Below are 23424 nucleotides of genomic sequence, written 5' to 3' on the forward strand. Positions count from 1 at the left end.
TTAATTAGCTCTATAGTTTGTAATGAGAAGAGGTGGAGGTAATATTTTTCTTCTTTGAAAAACATTAGCAATTATACATTTCAGGAAACCCTAGAAATCTGGGTTGTGGTGTAGCCATCATGGCACTGTAGAGAAAAAGTCTTAAAATGCCATTTGAGTATCTCTAGACCCAATTAGCCCAATATTCTCAAAATTCTTTAGTACACATAACTGGAAAAAACAGCAACTGTATATTCAAACTGTCATCTATATATCCCATATTTGGCTGGATTAATGCTCTTTTTTCTTAAAGTCTTGGTTTCATTTGCTACAATATTGCTTCTGTTTTATGTTTGGAGGTTTTTTTTTTTGTTTTTTTTTTTTTTGGTGGGGGCGGATGCAGTGCTATGAGGCATGCAGGAACCTAGCTCCCTGATCAGGGATCCAGCCCACACCCTCTGCAATGGGAGGCAAAGTCTTAATTACTTGGACTGCCAGGGAAGTCTCTGGTTTAATGCTCTTGACTTGGCGATTATATTAAATAACATTTTCCCCTCAATTAACTAACCAAATTGATGATATTTTTCTAGTCATGTGGTCATGGAGACTACCCTCTGAGGAACAGGCTCTGCTCAGAGGTGGGGTTGGCGGTGGGGGGCGGGAGGGCAGGGGGAGCCGCCAGGGCTGTCCTGATGGCTGCCGACTGTTTCCGGTCAGGCCATCCCTTAAACCGCTGAAGTCTGCTCCATCTTGTATGCATTATGCTTCGGAGGTTCATGTTTTTGTAAAAACTAATAGCCAACTTCCAAGTCTTGGTTGAAAAGGAAATCCTGTTACCTTGTTCTGTATGCAGGACTGTGTGAGAACCAAACAGTTCCAAACCATTTCAAAGGCCTCCTTAACCTCAGAAGTATTTCAGCTGCAGCCCAACCAACACCTCAAAGTTGCATACGGTTCAATTATGTTCCTAAATTCTGTCCTGGGTCAGGGTCAGGGGCCTTCCCATGCCCCCTCTGTCGCCTTGGTTTGAACTCATTCCCAAATGTCTTTTTCATTTCTTTAGCCTTCCCCTTCCCTGTCTTTTTCTAGCACGCTAGTTCTCTGGAATTCCAAGATAATACTTTGAATGCTTTTAAAAAATGCATGACTATCTCTAGAGTTATTCAAGTTAAATACTGAACTTTCATAATCAGTAAGTCAAGGCATGTTAGAAGGAGCCCTAGAACCGTCTCCCCTCCCTACCCACACCTCGCCTTGACTCCCACTACCCTAAAATAGTCTATCAGAATCAGCTGAAATACATTTGTGAAAGTACTCCCAGAAAAAGTACCATCACCATGCTATTATTAGCCGCTGACATCCAAATCAAATTTACTTATTAGATTGTTTTTCTATTTAGCTGCTACAAGTTTATCCAAACTAGAAGCAAGAATGGAGTAGGGAAAATGTGTTATTCTTCTCTTTTTTAGGTAAACATACACCAAGAAGCTAATAGTGGTGATGTGTGGCACCTATGAGGCTTCCCCCGGTGGCGCTAGTGGTAAAGAACCCGCCTGCCAATGCTGGAGACAGAAGAGAGGCAGTTTTGATCCTTAGGTTGGGAAGATCCCCTAGAGGTGGGTTTGGCAACCCACTCCAGCATTCTTGCCTGGAGAATCCCATGGACAGAGGAGCCTGGAGGGCTATAGTCCATACGGTCACAAAGAGCTGGACACAAGTAAAGCAACTTAGCATGCACACAGGTGAAAGCTATGCTGCTGCTGCTGCTAAGTCGCTTCAGTCGTGTCTGACTCTGTGCGACCCCATAGACGGCAGCCCACCAGGCTCCCCCGTCCCTGGGATTCTCCAGGCAACAACACTGGAGTGAGTTGCCATTTCCTTCTCCAATGCATGAAAGGTAAAAGTGAAAGTGAAGTCGTGCAGTCGTGTCCGACTCTTTGCAACCCCATGGACTGCAGCCTACCAGGCTCCTCCGTCCATGGGATTTTCCAGGCAAGAGTACTGGAGTGGGGTGCCATTGCCTTCTCCGAGGTGAAAGCTATAGATGTTTTATATTTTTTATCCTTATGGAGGATTTTTACTGCCTCTGAAATAAGCATCTATTATTTTTAGAAGACAGAACTTTTAATAACTAGTTCTAATCAGATATCATTTATCTATTTGATTAGCAAAGATTGAAAACATGAGATTGATGCTCATCAGCATTAATGAAGGTACAGGGATTGAAGGTATCTTCATACATTTTTGGGAGGAGTATAAATTGGTATAATATTTCTAGTGGAAAATGCAGCAATGTCTTTTAAAAGTTGAAATACAGATTATCTTTGGTGGAATAAATCTGATTTTAGAAAATTCTATAAAAACATTCCCACAGGTTATTCCCATAGTGATATTTTATATGGAAAGAGAGAAAGAAAAAAATTTAAAATGCGTTTAAAAAATTTTTTTCTTACTTTGCAAAATAAAAAAACAGCATAAATAATCACCAAGCATTATTAAACAAACTATGGACCAGGTACACAATGGAAAACAACACAGAAATTAAAATTTTCTGTATGCATTGATACATATATGCAATTTCTATATACATCAAGATATAAAATGATGCACACATGACAAAGCTGAGACAAGAACAACAATAGCAAGTATAGTAAGACCTCATTCTTGCATATTTGTTCATATTTGTATATATCTGAAAATATAGACAGTCTGGAAGAGTATGCACTGAAACCTTCACAATGTCAACTCTTAAGAAAATAGAATTGATACTGGTAAGATCTCTAATTTTCTATTTAATTCATTTTTATATCATTAGAATTTTTCACAACAGTATGTATTATTTTTTAAATTTTTGTGATATATTCACTTTAGGGAAAAAACATTTTTAAGGCTAGATTTCCATGTACCCATAGTCATTTCCGCATTGTTGTTGTTGTTCAGTGGCCCAGTCGTGTCTGACTCTTGTGACCCCATGGACCACAGCACGCAGGCTTCCCTGTTCCTCACCATCTCCCGGAGTTTGCCCAAGTTCATGTTCATTGCACTGGGGATGCCATCCAGCCACCTCATCCTCTGACACACTCTTCTCCTTCCTCATTTTCCCATACTTCTTCCTAAATTTCCTCCCAGAAAAGTTTGGCCAAATGTCAAATCTGACCACCATTCTTAGCTTTTCTTTTCTGGTAAACCTGTGCATGCATTCTCAGTCGCTCAGTTGTGTCCAGCTCTTTACGACCCCATGGACTGTAGCCTGCCAGGCTCCTCTGTCCATGGGATTTCTCAGGCAAGAATACTGGAGCAGGTTGCCATTTCCTTCTCCAGGGGATCTTCCCGACCCAAGGATCGAACCCATATCTCCTGCGTTGACAGGCGGATTCTTTACCACTGAGCCACCTGGAATCCCAAACAAGTTGAAAGGGGACTGAAATATGGACTTGCAGACAGCATGAAGTTTGAACCATGAAAGAGTTATCCTGAGGTCATTTTTTTTTTTTTTTTTTGGACACCTGGGAATCTTGCAAACTCTTGATCTCCTCTCTTCTAACACAGGGTCTCAGTGGTGGACCAGCGTCAGACTCTATAAGGCAGGGTGGTTGTTGCTGGCTCAGCCCTGTTCCCATGCTCTACCCTCTCAGCGTTGCTATGACCTTCCATCACAGCTGGAGAGGTCCTTCTCCCTACAGGGCGTGGATTCACTTTGGCAGCCAGTCTAAGGTGACTTGGCTGGGGCAGAAACTGTCATTCATGTGAGTGCATCATTAGTTATTTCGGAAGGCAGAGCTGCAGCACTGCCCCTACTCCCAGCCCAGCCCCCAACTCTTCACACACATACGTGTTAGTACTTGGTCCACAATCCCTCCTCTTAACGTCTTTGGTCCCCACACAATGCTTGAGTGACTACTGTGTGCCCAAGCGTGACCCCTTGTTGTCACACCCGTTGCACTCATTCGTTCATTTATTCATTCACTCCACAAATAACTATTGTCTGCTTTTTGCCAAACACCAACATCAAAAAACTGACAGCATCAAAAGCCTTTTTATGTCTCAAGGCATCTACAAAATGACCTGAGGATTCTTGCTCTTCCTCCAGGCAACTTCTTGCTTGAACTACTTCAGAAAGAAGTGCACTGTCACAGCCCCTGATCAGGAATCCTGTTCACGAACGTAACCTCTGTGTAGGGTCTCTACAGTGGCAGTTCTGAAAATTGCTATGTGCCAGCATCACTAGGGAGCTTGTGTTTTAAAACAACGATGCAGATCATCAGGTCCCAGAGAGTCTGATTCTCCATCTGGGACAGAGTCCAGAAACTGTATTTTTTAACAAGCATTTCAGTGGCACTGTTACTAGGGGCACACAGGTCATGCTTTGGGAAATACTGGTCTCCTACTTAATCTGATGCAGCTCAGGAAATTCCTGGCAATTCTTAGCAAATACCTGGGCAAGTACATATTTCCTCCAACCCTGAAATTTGTTTGCTCCTGATTATTTTTCTTGCCTGGATAAGCGCAGTACTTTTTCCAAGAGTCTCACTCCGTTCCTTCTGCTGATTCACTTTGCAAATCCCTTCAATAGGCACTACTTGGGAAATTCCTGGCAGTCCATTGGATAGGACTCTGAGCTTCCACTGCTGGGGGCACATGTTTGATCCCTGGGTCAGGGAACTAAGATCCCCACAAGCCACACATTGCAGCCAAATAAATAAATAACACACTCCCCCAAGCCCTTCCTCTGCCTAGAGCCCTCATTTACAGTAATTCGGATATTTTGCATCTTCTCTATGAACCTACAGTGTCTTCCTCAACTTAGTCTCTTGTTCCTTTCCTATTTTAAGCACATTAGAGAGAAAAACCAAACATAAGTCAGCTTCCCTCGATCCCTCCTCTCATTCCCCACAAGGGAAAAAGCCCAAGTACTTTTAGTTAGCAACATAAAAATATAATAAATATTGTGACTCAAGGCATGAAAAGCATGAGTGTTACCTTGCTCAGCGGGCTGCCTGGGCAAAGTGTTAGGAAGACTGCAATTCAGTTGATATCACTTGATACCAAAGAGAAGGCAGAGGGTGCTCTCCTGTCTTTCAGGCAGGCTGCTGCATTATTTATCAGTCTCCACTGCCTTTCCCAGCCTCCCCCCACCACACAGGGCTAACCACAAGTGATGGCAGCCAATCACAGCCCGTGAGCCCCCAGCTCCAGCTGGCACCTGGTTCTTCAGGAAGCTTAGCTGGGGGACCTGAGTGTAGAACCACACTCTGGTGTGTGCTGAAACACTGCCAGAGCCGCCAGGTCACTCCCCAAGACTGGTTGGAAGTGATCTTGTCAACATAATTTTGGACTTCTGCCAAGGTTCTATACCTGTGCCTCAGTTTTCTCATCTGTAAGATGGAAATACATATACTTCAAATAGTCAGTGAGCTTATACAGTGAGAGTTATCATAGGAAAATACTTGTAACAGCATCTGCCCTTGTTGTTGTTTAGTCTCTAAGTTGTGTCCAACTCTGCAACCCCATGGACTGTAGCCCACCAGGTTCCTCTGTCCATTCGATTTCCCAGGCAAGAATACTGGAGTGGCTTGCCATTTCCTTCTCCAGGGGATCCTCCCAACCCAGAGATCGAACTCACATCCCCTGCACTACAGGCAGATTCTTTACCACTGAGCTACCTGGCAAGCCCAGAGATCTGCCCTTAATAGGAACTTATCAAATGCTAACTCTGTGATCACTTTTACTATAATTTTGAAATGACCTACCTGGACAGTTCTCAGTAAGGGAAGTTTGTGCTCCTCGAAACAACACTACGTTTACATTACTAGAGTTTTGAAGGAACAGACTAGGATCTGTGCCTTCAATTGCTTTGGGTCTTGGATATATTACTTAAATCCAAGTAACAGATTTATGAGATGCTATCTCCTCGTCTACATCCCAATATTGATTATATTAGCCCCCTGTTATCCAGAGCAATAGGCCAGGCTTCCAAGTGCTTTACTTTACTTACTATCACTTATTTGTCACCAAAACGCTGTGCATTCGACATTATTTTTTCTAAAGAGAAGCCACAGAAGTTTAAAGCAATGGAGAAGCTTACCCGTGGACACACACCGCTAAACAGTGAAGTGGGATTCAAAGTGCATGTTCTCAACCACTTCACTATTCTGTAAAAGGAGAATACTGAGAGCCATCGGCAGCAAGAGTGTGAGGTTGACTCAAAAACGAACTTCAGTCTACCTAGCAAGGTCTCTGTTTCAAATCCCCTTTATATTTCTTAGACCCAAGTACCCCTGTGCTCAGCTAATATGTGAGGGGCAGCCTTGTTCTCATCTTCAGCAAAAACTGTTAGCATCAGTGTGAGGATTTCTCTGTGCTGTGCTGCCCTCTTTAGACATTCCTCAGTTCAGTTCAGTTCAGTCGCTCAGTCATGTCCAACTCTTTGTGACCCCGTGAACCGCAGCACACCAGGCCACCCTGTCCATCACCAACTCCCAGAGTCCACCCAAACCCATGAGTCCATTGAGTCAGTGGTGCCATCCAACCATCTCATCCTCTGTCATCCCCTTCTCCTCCTGCCCTCAATCTTTCCCAGCATCAGGGTCTTTTCCAATGAGTCAGCTCTTCACATCAGGTGGCCAAAGTATTGGAGTTTCACCTTCAGCATCAATCCTTCCAATGAACACCCAGGACTGATCTCCTTTAGGATGGACTGGTTGGATCTCCTTGCTGTCCAAGGGACTCCCAAGAGTCTTCTCCAACACCACAGTTCAAAAGCATCAATTCTTCAGAGCTCAGCTTTCTTTATAGTCCAACTCTCACATCTACACATGACCACTGGAAAAACCATAGCCTTGACTAGACGGACCTTTGTTGGCAAAGTAATGCCTCTGCTTTTTAGTATGCTGTCTAGGTTGGTCATAACTTTCCTTCCAAGGAAGAACATGTCTTCCAAGACATTCCTAGTATGTTGTTGTTGTTGTTTAGTCAGTCTTATCTGACCCTTTTGCAACCCCATGGATTGTAGCCCGCCAGGCTCAACGAGATTTCCATGAGATTTCCCAGGCAAGAATACTGGAGTGGGTTGTCCTTTCCTTCTCTTGGGGATCTTCCCAACCCAGAGGTTGAATCTATGTCTCCTGTTTGTCAGACAGGTTTTTTACCACTGAGCCACCTGGGAAGCTCCTCTCCTCGTATATCCCCATTGTTTTTTACTCAGGCCTGTCCAACCACGCAAGAGTCCTGGGGGGACACAGTTTCCGCTCATAAAGATTGAGCAGGAGCCTTGCAGTAATATTGGGAGAGATGGCCTGTGTCTTGCAGGAGCTTCTGTGTTTATACCCAAGTTTCAAACACTATCATGAGGCTGGGAGGGTGGAACCTGAGAAGTTCCTGGAGAGCGAAGCCCATGTTCAAATCAGCAGGAAGCAGGGCCTCCAGGATGTGACTTATGGTCTTGATATCCTCTTTGTACTATGGGGTCATGTAGAGAAGCGTCAGAGCATCGCTGATGCAGAGGAAGTTTCCCTTCCCCTCCACTCTCCCACGCTGTAAAACCCTGCATCTCCACTGGACTCACATAAAGAGGAAGGGAGGGCCACCTCACCTTACCTCACCTTGAAGGAACCAAGGCAACAGCCACATCTCACAGAACTGGAACAGAGCAGCAAGTCCCAGCTTCCAAGGGTCAGCTTCAATTCCACAAACCCACTTAGAAGTTATGTAACACTAGAGGGCCCATCTGTTCCACTCTCCTGGAACTTTCTTGGGTTCGGCCCTGAAAGTCCAAGGCAAACAGAGTCAGTGGGACATCCTTCAACCCCAAACCAGAGCTGGAAATTTTCTCTAAGCTCAAATATTCATAAATAGAATCCTTTTCAATTGTTCTTAGGAAAATTAGATGTTCAAAGAGACTCATTAAAGAATATGCATCAGGCCATAGGGACCAGAGACAAACCAGAGCTTTATCTGAGCTTTATCTTTTATCATATTTGCCAAGGATTTCTGTGTTGTTTAAGCTTTTATCAGTCATATGTCTCCTTTAAAATAGAAAAAATCAAGATAACAAATAAAATATTAAAAATTTAAAACAAGGCAAAATAAGATACTGGGTACATGTGAAGAAACACTTCTAATTTTTTATATTTGAAAATCTAGATTTTTATACATCAGATTCTTCAGGGAGAGGATTTCCAATATTTTCCTGTCCCTCCCCATCACACCTGGGGACCTCTTTTTCCTATCCATGTTGAAATCTTGTAGCTGTCCCGTCTTCTCTGCTGAAAGATGACACCTCCATTGGATCGCCAGCAAAACACGCTGAGCCATGAATCCATGCCCCCTTTCCCTGGCCACTGAAATTCCACCCACTATTCCCATTTCAAGTCTTTGCCATGTGACAGACCCCCACCTGGAGCAAACCTCTTCTTCCATCATGAAACAGCAAAGTCAGAGCTGCCAAGACTTCCATGTTGTTCCAAGCAGATTAAAAATAAAACATGCCCGACTGATCTTGACCAAGTTTAGCAGGAGGAAACAAATGAAAAGGGCAAACTAGACTTTAGACAGTTCAAGGCCAGGCAGGTCCCAGCACTGAGTAGAGCCCTCCTGGCTGAGAGACTAGCTGTGGTTAATCCTAGAAATGTCGAAGGGGCCAGCACTGGCCCTGCTCCGTATGGTGCACAGGCAGCCTACTATCTCTCACTTCACCTGCCTCTCCACCCAAGCCCCAAATCCTCCTTAGCAGGTTTCCTCCACTCATTCCCCTGGACTCCCTGCAGGCCCTTTTAAAAGACCTTTTCAAATTCAATTTCCTCCCAGACTGCCAGGAGCTCCAGTTGCTGATATCAATCAAAATCTACTCCTGCAGCTGTGTCTGAGTGTGTGAACACTGCCTTCTCTGCTCTTATCATAATCCAGCAGATGCTGTTTACCGACACTGTGATTACATATAGAAGCATGTATCTGTGTATCTCCAGCTCACAAAACTCTTGTCTTCCAACATCACTGAATTGAATGCCAGAGCTGGAAGGGAACTTAGAGGTTATCTGACCCAATGGATGTCTCTTAAAAGTGAGAAACAGTCCCCTAAAGGTAAAGTGTCCTATTCAATGTCATAGAGGGAATGAGAATTAGTAGCAAAAATAGCATTACAAACGGGTCTCTGGAGTCCTAGGAAGAGATTCTTTCCAGTACATTGAAAAGGGAGCATCCGTCCCCCGCCCACCCCGATGCCTTCTTGCTTCTCTTAGCCTGGAAAGGAACTCCAGTTGGCGATGAAGCAGAACCACAACAGGCCACTGCTAGGCTAGAGCCTTCAGTGATAATGCAGACTCTCACAGAGCTGGTGGTGGAGAGCCGGCACCCCACCCACTCGTTTCTCCCCCACTTCCCCAGTCTTGAAATTGCTTTCTAATTAACTCAATGTGGATTATCCCTGTTAGTAAATTTTCTAATGCATTATTAATTGCTGTAAACGTCAGCTGCAGCTCATTCCCCACAAATTCAGGAGTGCCTTGGCGGGCTTCCTGGCATTATTAGCTAAGCTGTTTTCTAAACAACTAGTGCCATCGTGTGGGCAAAAAAAGGCTGTGTCATTGAGCAGTCAGAAAAAGCCATCAGGAGAAGTCTTAGGAAGTTCATGAACTGGTTCAGAAGCAGTTAATAAGTTTGGTTCTCTTCTCTCTTCCTGTATCCTGACTTCCGTCTTTCTTACCCATCTCCTTCACTATCTCCTGCCTCTGTAGGAATCTCCCGTAATTCCTGTAGACTAAGAAACAGCATCAGAAGTTGAGATGGTCAAAGTAACTTGCTCACGACCTCTGACCTAGTTAACTCTAGTCTTCCGCCAAAGTCAAAGGTCTGACATGGAACTCCCTACTTTGCTACTGCTAACTGGTCCCAGAAAATATTTAATGAGTGCCTTCTCCCCCTTCCTCAAGAAAGTGAAGACCTAAGGATCGTGTCTTCATGAGGGAGTTTGAGGACTGAGAAGTGCCATCCAATGTTTCAGACTTTATTAGATATCCTTTCTAAACTGGAGACATCTGTTCCACCTTCCAACCCCAAACATAGAAAGGCATTTCTTTCTGCCTCATCTCATTCAGCTGTACAGGGTCTGAGTTCAAATATCAATGTAGGATGAATTTTATCCAAGTGCCCAGGGGTTAAAATTCAAGTCTGAGGAATGAGTTTCTCAAGCCTGGAATAAACATAATGGCCTGAAACGACTAATTCCAGGACAGCCACAGATATGTTTACAAAAAGCCAAATTGGGCATCTGTCTTAAGCTCTACAATTTGGGGGCTCCAAAAATTTTATAATTGTTTTTGGAGCGTGAGAAAGGAATACTCTTAAATGAAGGGAATTTAACTGTAATTTAACTGTGTGTCTATATATAGTTACTATGTAGCTTAACTTTTTCTCTAATGAGAACAGTTGCTAAGTTTTTAATAAATTTTAATTAAAATTATATTGTTTTTCAACTTATGAATAGATTTTTGGAAAGACATAGGTAGAATCAGCTTCTAGTTATATTTGTACGAAAACCTGCCATTGACTTGTCTGTAATATGTTTATCAAAAAAGTTGAAATTTTATGTGATTTAAATGTATATCTTATTATAAATTTTTTTCTGGGACATTTCTCCCACTCAAAAAAGAGTACTGTTTTCAAATGCAGATAAAAGCACACTTTACCACTATCGTTACATGAAAAAAAAAATTGTATCTTTATTTCTGTATCTGAAGATACTATTATAATTATTCATTTATTTATTTCATTATATAAGTTTCTATTAGAAAGTCTGGATTCTATTCTTTCTTATCCACATGTCAGTTTTAAAAAATAACTCTGGGGAATTCCCTGGAGGTCCAGTGGGTAGGATTTCATGCTTCCACTGCCTTGGGTGGTTTAATTCCTGGTCAGGAATTATTATTATAGTGAAGCCAGTAATAATAATAACATACATTTTTAAATAATAAAACTAAAACATAACTTTGCTTTGTGATAAATAAGGGGAGACCAGCTGAATTCAGCTTGAATTGAGATGGCTGGATGGCATCACTGACTCGATGGACCTGAGTCTGAGTGAACTCCGGGAGTTGGTGATGGACAGGGAGGCCTGGCGTGCTGCGATTCACGGGGTCGCAAAGAGTCGGACACGACTGAGCGACTGATCTGATCTGATCTGATCTGATGCTCTTTACTTCCATCAAGAAGAATTTACCTTCATTCTCTTCAGCCTCCCCTCAACTTTTCCAGTTTCTCCAATGCCCCCCTACAATTCCCCAAAATCACCAGCCACAACAAAACCCATGAATACCTCTAATATGTACATATCACGTATGTTATTCTAGAAAAAAAGAAAGGTTCTCAGTAGCATGACATCAGAGTAGTGCTCAAACTTCCTCAGTGACTTTGTGGCTTCTCTGTTTCTCATGGACCACAGACCATTACGTAGAAATTGCTGTAAGTTTCCAGGAATCTCCCCCGGGTTCCCGGGCCTTTTGGCCACCTGGACTCACAAATCCCTTTTTCTAACAAACCTATTCCTCCAGGTGGCAATCAATAACAATATAGTGTAATGTTGAAGTAACTTGTGGTTTGTGTCTGTCAATCTAAACATGGGCTTTAGATTGAAATGTGAATGTGAATGTGCTGAAATGTTCACCCCTAGTACCTCAAAATGTGACTAGACTTCAAGATAGAGTTTTGAAAGAAGTAATTAAGTTAAAGTAAGGTATCAGAGTGATCCCTGCATTTCCCTGGTGGCTCAGTGGTAAAGAATCCTCCTGCCAATGCAGAAGACATAGGTTCGATCCCTGATGTGGGAAGATCCCACGTGGGGAGGAGAAACTTAAGCCCATAAGCCACGACTACTGAGCTCTAGAGCCCGGGAACTGCAACTACGGAAGCCAGAGCCCATGCTTCACAAGAGAAGCCACTGGACCGAGAAGCCCACACATCACAGCGAAGAACAGCCCCTGCTCGCCACGACTAGAGACAGCCCTCGCACAGCACGAAGACGTAGTACAGCCAAAAATAAATAAATAAAAGTATATGTTAAAAAATTTTGTAGAGTGAATCCTAATCTAATCTGACTGATGTCCTTATGAGAAGAAGGACACATGCATGCACAGAGGAAAGGCCACGTAAGGGTGCCATGAGAAGGCGGCCGTCTACAAGCCAAAGAGACAGGCCTCAGGAGAAACTAACCTGAGGGCTCCTTAATATCTACCATCCAGCCTCCAGACCTGTGAGAATATTAGTTTCTGCTGCTTAAGCCACCCAGTCTGTGGTATTTGGTTCTGGCAGCCCCAGCAGACTAAGAAAATGGGGATCAGTCTCTCATCTTGGATATTCCTTTCACCCTCCCTGTGTATCAGGCATTACCATTGTGAAGGTCCAAGCAGATGCAAGGCCAACTCAGGTTACTTCTGGGGCAGCATTTCTTCCTTTGGGGCATCCTAGTCATAATAGCGGAGAAGGCAATGGCATCCCACTCCAGTACTCTTGCCTGGAAAATCCCATGGATGGAGGAGCCTGGTAGGCTGCAGTCCATGGGGTCGCTAAGAGTCGGACACGACTGAGCGACTTCACTTTCACTTTTTCACTTTCATGCATTGGAGAAGGAAATGGCAACCCACTCCAGTGTTCTTGCCTGGAGAATCCCAGGGACGGGGGAGCCTGGTAGGCTGATGTCTATGGGATCACACAGAATCCGACACAACTGAAGTGACTTAGCAGCAGCAGCAGCAGTCATAATAGATCCATGCATGTGTGCTAAGTTGCTTTAGTCATGTCTGACTCTTTGTGACCCTGTGGACTGTAGACCCCTAGGCCCCTCTGTCCATGGGATTCTCCAGACATGAATACTGGACTGGGTTATCATGCCGGCATCCAGGGGATCTTCCTGACCCGGGGATCGAACCTGTGTCTCTTAAGTCTCTTGCATCAGCAGCTGGGTTCTTTACCACTAGCGCCACCTGGAAAGCCCCAGTCATAACAGATGCCACTACTCAATTGTCTCATCTCTCCCAACTCAGCCTCTTGGTGAAACATTACAAAGAGGCCTCGGTTTCTCCATTTGTAGACGCAAAGGGGAGGGAATGGTATAGCAGTATCTCCATAATTTCACTCTGACCACATTCACGATTTTTGCCTCATCCAAATACCACCTGCACTATTATTTGTTTAATATTTGTCTTTAAAGGAAGCCACCTTCTTTACTTATTAATTTACTTAGAGAAGGATTTTTATAAGCTATCAAATGTTTGTAGCCGAAATACAATGTAGGAAAAAAAAAATTCTCTCTGTGTTAGAAAGGAAGGTTAGTGAGTATAAAGATCTACCAAATAGATACTTTTTCCTTCCCAAATTTAGAAGGATTGAAAAAAAAAAAAAACAGAAAAAGCAATTCTGCAGTTAACTTGCACACGAAGCTAATGTCTCCACCTGAAGTCATCTCATGTGCTACCTAAACTCATTTCATGCTGCGCAATGAGACTTTTCAGAACACCAAAGGATGTGATATTTAAGAATCTTCCCAATTCTAAGAAGCTGCGACTTGTGTCTTAAAAATCGTGACACACCTGTCACGAAGCAGCTGACTGTGGAAAGTCAATTCAGGAATCCGCCCAGTAGGGGGCAGGGTTGAGGCAGTGCTGCAGATGGAGAGCTTTCTTAATATAGCGTCGCTTGTTTACAGCGCTCGGCGGGCTCTGCCGGGGCTCTTCCTCCTCACCTGCTGTTTGTCTACATCTTTCTGGAGGTCCCTGAGGAAAACAACAGACCAGCACATCACTTCATGTGGAAATCAGACTGGGGACTCCAAAATACTCACATTGTTGGAAGAAGCCCTAGTTCCCTCAGTCCCCTTGGAATCTGCCTTCACCATCTAAACTGAGGAAACAGGATCCCTGTGCCCTGGATCCAATTCAGGTTTTAAACCAATCGACCAAATCTCCAGCATTTTTAAGCATGAGCATTGTGTTAGACAGAGATAACAGAATTTAATAACCTGCTGCTTGCAAGCTAGGTTAATTGGGCAGATGATATGAAAGCTGTTGCTATTAATGAATGGAACAGATAGGGCATAACTTCTAAATTGCATGCTAGAGACCATAAGAAATGTACAGTGTCAGAGGAGATTAAGGGAAGGCCAAGGAGACCCTTCTTCTCCAATGCCCCCTTGAAGATGCCCATAAAAACATCCCAGATGAGAGAAAAATTTCAGCAGGACCAGATATAAGTGATAAAAATTAGCCTTATACCAAGATCCCCAGAAGTCTATAGATTAGGAGAAAGAAATTGGGTTGCATTAGTTTGCTAGGGCTGACATAACAAAATACAAACTGGGGGACTTAACCAGTAGAAATTGATTTCTGACAGTTCTGGAGGCTGGAAGTCCCAAGAGCAAGGTGTCATCAGAGTCAGTTTCTCCTGGAGCCCCTCTGCTTGGCTTAGAGGCTGCCTTCCTGATGGGTCCTCACATGGTCTTTCCCCTAGGCTTACAGATGCCTGCTGTCTCTTCTATTTCTGAAAAGGACTCCCATCCTATTGGATTAGGGCCCATCCACATGACCCCATGACCTCTGTGTAGTTGTTCAATCACTAAGTCATGTCAGACTCTTTGTGACTCCATGGACTGCAGCATGCCAGGGTCCTCTGTCCTTCACTGTCTCCTAGAGTTTGCTCAAATTCATGTGCTTTGAGTCAGTGGCGCTATATAACCATCTCATTCTCTGCCACCCACTTCTCCCTTTGACTTTAATCTTTCCCAGCATCAGGGTCTCTTCCAGTGAGTTACCTCTTTCATCAGGTGACCAAAGCATTGGACCTTCAGCTTCAGCATCAGTCCTTCCAATGAATATTCAGGGTTGATTTCATTTAGGATTGACTGGTTTGGTCTCCTTGCAGTCCAAGGGACTCTCAAGAGTTTTCTCTAGCACCACAGTTCGAAAGCATCAATTCTTTGGCGCACAATCTTCTTTATGATCCAACTCTCACATCTGTACGTGTGTGTGGGGGCGTGTGTGTTAGTCACTCAGTCGTATCCAACTCTTTGTGATCCCATTAACTGTAGCCCACCAGGCTCCTCTGACCATGGGATTCTCCAGGCAAGAATACTGGAGCGGGTAGCCATTTCCTTCTCCAGGGGATCTTCCTGACCCAGGGATCAAACCCAGGTCTTCTGAATTGCAGGCAGATTCTTTACCATCTGAGCTAGAGGGGAAAAGCCATAGCTTAGACCATATGGACCTTTGTTGGCAAAGTGATGTCTCTGCTTTTTCATATGCTGTCTAGGTTCTTTATTGCTTTTCTTCCAAGGAGCGTCTTTTAATTTCATGACTTCAGTCACTATCTGCAGTGATTTTGGATCCCAAGAAAAAAAAAATCTGTCACTGTTTCCACTTTTTCCCCATCTATTTGCCATGAAGTGATGGGACCAGATGCCATGATCTTAGTTTTTTGAATGTTGAATTTCAAGCTTTTAATTACCTCATTAATTTTAATGAGGTAATTCAAATTCTCAATGTTGAATGTTGAAATTCAACATTGAAATTCAATGTTGAATTTTCACTCTCCTCTTTCACCCTCATCAAGAGGTTCTTTAGCTTTCTGCCATTAGAGTGGTGTCATCTGCATATCTGAGGTTGTTGATATTTCTCTAGGCAATCTTGATTCCAGCTTGTGCTTCACCTAGCCCAGCATTTCACATGATGTACTCTGCATATAAGTTAAATAAGCAGGTGACAATATACAGCCTTGATGTACTTCTTTCCCAATATTGAACCAGTCAATTTCATGTCTGGTTCTAACTGTTGCTTCTTGACCTGAATACAGGTTTCTCGGGAAACAGGTAAGGTGGTCTGGTACTCCCATCTGCAAAGAATGTTCCACAGTTTGTAGTGATCCACACAGTTGAAGGCTTTAGCGTAGTCCATGAAGCAAAAGTAGATGTTTTTCTGGAACTCCCTTGCCTTTTCCATGATTCAATGAATATTGGCAATTTGATCTCTGGTTCTTCTGTCTCTTCAACATCCAGCTTGTAGACCTCAAAGTTGTTGGTTCAAATACTGCTGAAGCCTAGTTTGAAGGATTTTGAGCGTGACGTTGCTGGCATGTGAAATGACCACAATTTAATGTTAATCACCCCTTTAAAGGCCTTATCTCCAAATATAGTCACACAGGCAGTTAGGGCTTCAACATATGAATCTGGGTAGGGGTATGGATATAATTCAGTCCATAACAGGGCTGCAATCCACTTCTCAATTTTTGCAGAGAAAATAGCCTGGAAGGAAAACAGGCAAGAAGGGGAGAGGGAAGAAGTAGAGAAGGGGAAAAGTGAGAACAGGGAAAGCTCAGTGAGAAGTGACTTGAAACCCCTTTCTTGACACCCTCAGGTATACCTTCCAACTTGGAGCTGGGAAGGGAGGCTGCCCTGATGAACAGGATCATCCAAAGCACAGAGGCTTTGGAGCCTAGAGGAAACGAGAGAATCTGCACAGAGAAGCAGCTGTTCCAAGCATCTAGAAGCTAATTCCAAAGGCACAAATGAAAATCCATTTCAGGCAAGCAGCAATGCATTAGCCAGGAAGTCAGGCAGAAACAACAGGTTAAAGAACACCCCAAGAAGCCTCTCCCTAAAACCTCTTTTGCCTGACCAATGCTTCAGAGGCATATAAAATTTATTCTCAGTTCAATGACAGTGTATTTGTTTTACCATATTAAATTCATGCTAAGAGACTAAAAGGAGCCTGCAGAGTATACAGTCCTATCCCTATTTGCCTCCTTATCCTATCAAATAAGAAAGAACTTGCTGAATCAAGTAAGAGCAATTTCTCTTTGCATTTGCATTGAAGAGCTTTACGTTCAGAGAGAAAGATAGCATTGTTTTTATTGTAAGGAGATCTCATTTTTACTGTGCTTCACTTTATTGCCCTATACAGATGCTATGTTTGTTTACAAATCAAAGGTTTGTAGTAACCTTCCATTGAGCAAATCCATGCCATTTTGCCAGCAACATTTACTCACTTTGTGTCCCTGTCACAATCTGGTAGTTCTCATAATTTTTCGTATTTGTTATGATGGATGATTTTTTTTTTTTTTTTTTTTTGGCTGAGTAGCATGTGGTAATCAGTTTCCTGACCAGGTATTGAACTCGCCCCTCTTGCATCAGAAGCACGGAGTCCTAACCACTGGACTTCCAGGCCAGTCCCAATCAGTGATCTTTGATGTTACTACTATACTTGCTTTTGAGCTGCAACAAGCCATCCCCAAATGAGGTAGTGAACTTAATTGAAAAATGCTGTGTGTGTTCTGACCATCATTTCTCCTACTCCTCTCCCTATTCTTGGGTCTCCTTATTCCCTGAGATACAACAATTAGGGTTGTATTAGGCCAATTAATAACCCTGCAATGGCTTCTAAGTGTTCAAGTGAAAGGAAGGGTCACACGTCTCTCAGTCTAAATAAAAAACTAGAAATGATTAAGCTTAGTGAGGAAGGCATGACAAGAGCTGAGATAGGCCTAAAACTAGGCCTTTGATATGAAACAGTTGGCCAAAATGAAAGGTGATACTCCAGTGAACACACAAAACAAAACAGCCTTACTGCTGATTTGGAGAAAGTGTTGCTGGTCTGGATAGAAGATCAAAGCAGCCACAACTTCCTTTTAAGCCAAAGCCTCATCCAGAGCAAGACCCTAACTCTCCTCAGTTCTCTGAAAGCTGAGAGGTGAGAAAGCTGCAGAAGGAAAATTTGAAATAGCGCAGGTTGATGGGCGAGGTTTGAGAAATGAAACCATCTTCATAACATAAAAGTGCAAAGTGAAGCAGAAAGTGCTAATGCAGAAGCTGCAGCAAGTTGTCCAGAAGACGCAGCTAAAGTAAATAATTAAGGTGGCTACACTAAACAACAGCTTTTCAAGATAGACAAACAGCCTTGTAGAGGAAGCTGATGATACCTAAAACTTTCATAGCTAGAGAGGAAAAATCAGTGCTTGGCTCCAAAGCTTCAGTACTCAGCTTTAAGCACCATAGCCCCCTTTTGTTAGGGGTTAATGTCGCTGGTGACTTGAATTTGAAGCAAGTGCTTATTTACCATTCCAAAAATCCTAGAGCCTTTAAAAATCCTGCTAAATCTACTCTGTCTCTGTTCTATAAATTGAAGAACAAAACCTGGATGATAGTACATCTGTTGACAGCATGGTTTACTATCCCAAGCCCACTGAGATCTAATGCTAAGGGAATGGTGAAGGTGGCTATGCTAAACAACAGATTCTCAAGGTAGACAAAACTGTTGCCTTTCACAATATTGCTGCTCATTGACAGTGCTGCTGGTCACCCAAAATCTCCAATGGAAATGCACCATAACTTTAATGTTGTTTTCATGACTGCCACCACACCATCCATCTGAAGTCCGTGGATCAAAGAGTCATTTTCACCTTCAAGTCTTATTGGGTAACAAATACATTTCATAAGGCTATAGCTGCCATAGATAGTGATCCCTATGTTGTATCTGGGCAAAGTCCATTGAAAACCCTGGAAAGGATTCACCTTCTGGATACCTTTAACAACATTTGTGTTTCGTGGGGAGAGGTCCAAATATCAACCTTAACAGGAGTTTAGAAGAGTTGATTCTAACACCTATGGATGACTTTAAAAGGCTCAAGACTTCAGTAAAGGAAGTTACTACAGATATGGTAGATATAACAAGAGAATTACAAGTGGAGCCTGAAAATTTGAATTGCTACAAGCTCATAATAAAACAGATGAGGAGTTGCTTTTTATGGATGAGCAAAGAAAGCGGTTTCTTGAGATGGTTTCTACTCCTAGTAAAGATGCTGTGATGATTGTTGAAAGGACAACAAAGGTTTTAGAATATTACATAAAGCTGTTGATAAAGCAGAGACAGGTTTTGAGAGGACTGACTCCAATTTTGAAAGAAATTCTACTGTGGGTAAAACGCTATCATCGCATGCTACGGAGAAATTGTGAAAGGAATAGTCAGGTAATGTGGCAAACTTCACTGTCATTTTATTTTAAAACATTGCCGGAGCCACCCCAATCTTTAGCAACCACCACGCTTGGAAAGCAGCATCAGCATCGAGGCAAAACTCTGCAACAACAAAAAGGTTAGGACTCTCTGAAGAGCCAGATGAAGGTTAGTATTACTTAGCAATAAAATACTTTAAACTGTTTATATTGTTTTTGTAGGCATGCTATTATTGCATACTTAATAAACTACCATATAATGTAAACGTAACCTTTATGTGTACTGGAAAATGAAAAAAAAAATTATGAGACTCATTTTTTGCGATATTTGCTTTTTTATGGCTGTCTGGAACCAAACCTACAGTATCCCCGAGGTATACCTACTGAAGTTCTAATACTTTGGCCATCTGATGAAAGAGCCAATTCATTGGAAAAGACCATGATGCTGGGAACGACTAAAGGCAATAGGAGAAGCGGGTGGCAGAGGGTGAGAGGGTTAGAATGCATCGCTGACTCAATGGACAAAATTTGAGCAAACTCCAGGATACAGGAGGACAGAGGCGCCTGGCATGCTGTAGTCCATGAGGCTGCAGAGTTAGACATGACTCAGTAACTGAACCACAACAGCTATATGCCTGTATGTGGTAGACAGGCAGCCTTAAACTCAAGCAGAAATGCAGGTAGCCCCTCGTAGGAAAGTGTGAGGGTTCTGATTGAAATAGACAGAAATATTCTTTAACATCAGTTCTATAGAGACTTGTCTTTCTAGGATGAATAATAGAACAAAATCAATATGATATCTGTGAAGAAACTCTACAGCATGAAGAAAAGCCTTTGTAAATGACCAAATCATTCAGTGGGAAAAGCTTTTTCTGAAACAGAAGACAAATGGGTAAATATTTATTCACTTATGTTCCTATAAGGAATTGCCTCTGTTGAACAGGCAACCTCCTTGAAGAGAAGATAAACCAAGATAAGAAGGATATGTAATGAAACTAACACTCAGGGAGAAGAAATAAAATGGATACACTGGGTGGGATAAAAGACACATTTGCAACTTACTGATCTAGAAGACAAACTGGAAAAAAGTCTCAGGTCACACAGGAAGTGAATGCAGAAATGAAAACAATGAGAAAAAATAGGGATAGATATTATAAAAGAAATAATATAGTGAAATGAAACCCACAGATTGGTGTGTGTTCCCCCCAAAATAATTGAATCCTGTCAAATCACGTGGAATAAAAGCATTATTGAGGATAGCATTGAAGTCAATTTTCCTGCACTAAACAAAGCTTTAACTCTAGAAGAGTTCATCACTGCGTTCTGAAAAAGGTAATGAATAGAAAGATCTCTTCCAAGGTGCATTGTGTTAAAATGCTAACATTTAAAGAATAATAAACATTATGAAAATATCCACTTGTGAAAAAAATTACCTTTGAAAAGCAAAAATTAAGTACAATCAATATAAAATGACCTTCATTGTGCTTGTAGATGTTCTTTCTTTGATTTCCACTATGGTTAAGATACACTTAATGCCTTGCACTGGTTTGCTTTTGTTTTCATTTTTAATTTACCATAGATTGATTATGATGATAGGTAGGAAGGTAGATAGACAGGCTGACTCCATTCTTTTATATATCTATGCTACTTCTCTTTTTAATTTATTTGCTTTTTAATGTACTATAAGATATATTACATATACAGAAGACTGCATAAAAGCATTCATGTATAAATCGCTTCCCCTTGAATTCAGGTAGAACCTATGACTTGACCAAAGCCAGGGAACAAGACACAGGCGATAATCTTGTCTTGACTGTGCTACATCATGTAAGATGCTGTCTTAATAGCCAGAGAGAGAGACTTTTCTCCTCTGCTGCTTGGAAGAAATAAGCTTCCACATTGCAAGAGGGCCTATGGAATATGCTACCAGATGAGGAAAGCCTGAGCTTGAGCCTTAACTTGAAAGCCCCAGGCAAGTGTCTGATGAAATTCAGTTCAGTTCAGTAGCTCAGTCATGTCCGACTCTTTGCAACCCCATGGACTGCAGCATGCCAGGCTTCCATGTCCATCACCAACTCCCAGAGCTTATTCAAACTCATGTTCATTGAGTCAGTGATGCCATCCAACCATCTCATCCTCTGTTGTCCCCTTGTCCTCCCACCTTTAGTCTTTCCCAGCATCAGGGTCTTTTCAAATGAGTCGATTCTTTGCATCAGGTGGCCAAAATGTTGGAGTTTCAGCTTCAGCATCAGTCCTCCCAATGAATATTTAGGACTGATTTCCCTTAGGATGGACTGGTTGGATTTCCTTGCAGTCCAAGGGACTCTCAAGAGTCTTCCCCAAAACCACAGTTCAAAAGTATCAATTCTTCGGTGATCAGCTTTCTTTATAGTCCAACTCTCACATCCATACATGACTCCTGGAAAAATCATAGCTTTGACTAGATGGACAATTGTTAGCAAAGTAATGTCTCTGCTTTTTACTATGCTGTCTAGGTTGTTCATAGCTTTACTTCCAAAGAGCAACCATTTTTTAATTTCATGGCTGAAGTCACCATCTGCAGTGATTTTGGAGCCCAAAAATATAAAGTCTCTCACTGTTTCCATTGTTTCCCCTTCTATTTGCCATGAAGTGATGGGACCAGAGGCCATGATCTTAGTTTTCTGAATGTTGAGCTTTAAGCCAACTTTTTCACTCTCCTCTTTCACTTTCATCAAGAGACTGTTTAGTTCTTTGCTTTCTGACATACGTGTGGTGTCATGTGCGTATCTGAGGTTATTGATATTTCTCCCAGCAATCTTGATTCCAGCTTCTAAGATCAAATTGCCAACATCCACTGGATCATTGAAAAAGCAAGACAGTTCCAGAAAAACATCTATTTCTGCTTTATTGACTATGCCAAATCCTTTGACTGTGTGGATCACAATAAACTGTGGAAAATTCTGAAAGAGATGGGATTACCAGACCACCTGACCTGCCTCTTGAGAAACCTATATGCAGGTCAGGAAGCAACAGTTAGAACTGGACATGGAACAACAGACTGGTTCCAAATAGGAAAAGGAGTATGTCAAAGATACTGTTATTCAGCCTTAAAAAGAAAGGACATTTTGACATATGTTACATCAATGAATCTTGATTCAGTTATGCTAAGTGAAATAAATACACAAAACAAATACAGATTGATTCTACTTATATGAGGTACTCAGAAGTGTTAAAGATGTTAATGAATTAAAGCCCTTAACTCTTTACATTAAAGCCCTTAATATTGTGAATGCCCTTTATCAAGTTGCAAAAGTTCAAAGAGCTGATGAAAGAAATCATAGATGATGTAAACAAATTGAGACATATTATGTTAATTAATTGAAAAACTCAACATAATAAAGATGTCAGTCCTCCCAGAAACTGTAACATAGGTTTCAGACAACTCCTATCAAAATCGTAAGATTTTTTGCAGATAGATAATATTATTCTAAAGCAATATATATGGAAAAGCAAGGGAACTAAAACAGTTAAGTGAAGTGAAATAAAGTCGCTCAGTCGTGTCCGACTCTTTGTGATCCCGTGGACTGTAACCGACCAGGTTCCTCCATCCATGGGACTCTCCAGGCAAGAATACTGGAGTGGGTTGCCATTTCCTTCTCCAGGGAGAAGTTAAAACAGTTAAAGCAAGTTTTAAAAAGAAATCAAAAGTAGGAGTAGCTCATTTATTTGATTTCATGATATTATATAACTATACAAATCAAGACTCTGTGGTAATATTGAGGAGATAGACATACCAATCAATGGAACAGAATAAAGGGACCAAAAATCGACCCATACAAATATACCCAACTAATTTTTCACAAAGGTGAAAGAAACAATTTAGTGGAGGAGGGCTTTTCAACCAAGTGATGGTGGAGTAATTGGACATCCAAAAGCAAAAAAAAGAAAGTAGCAAGAAAGGGAATGAGGGAAGGAAGGAAACCTAGTTTCAGCAAAACTTACATGAAAACTAATTCAAAACGGATCACAGTGAAATGACTAGCAAATTAGAAAATACCAAAAGACATGAAGAGACATTTTGCCAAAGATAAGGTACAGGTGGCAAATAAACACATGGAAAGCTGTTGTATATCATGAGCCATTAAGGGAATGAAAATTAAAAGCACAGTGATATATCACTATACAGCTATCAACATGGCTAATATAATAAACCTGAATCACTACATTGCTGGTGAGAATGTACAATAATAGAGCCACTCTGGAAAACTATCTAGAGGTTTCCTAAAAAGCTAAAATGCAAATACAATATGACTCAGGGATTGCACTCCTGGACATTGACCCCTAGAAAAAAAACATTTATGTTCACACAAAAATCTGTATAGGAATGTTTATCACCAATTCCAATGCAAAAGCTTCCATGCTAAGTGATCCCATTAGTGTAACATTCTTTTTTAAATTTATTTTTATTTTTTAAATCTGTA

The sequence above is a fragment of the Bos indicus x Bos taurus genome, chromosome 15 (assembly GCF_003369695.1).
Source record: "Bos indicus x Bos taurus breed Angus x Brahman F1 hybrid chromosome 15, Bos_hybrid_MaternalHap_v2.0, whole genome shotgun sequence".
Lineage (NCBI taxonomy): Eukaryota > Metazoa > Chordata > Mammalia > Artiodactyla > Bovidae > Bos > Bos indicus x Bos taurus.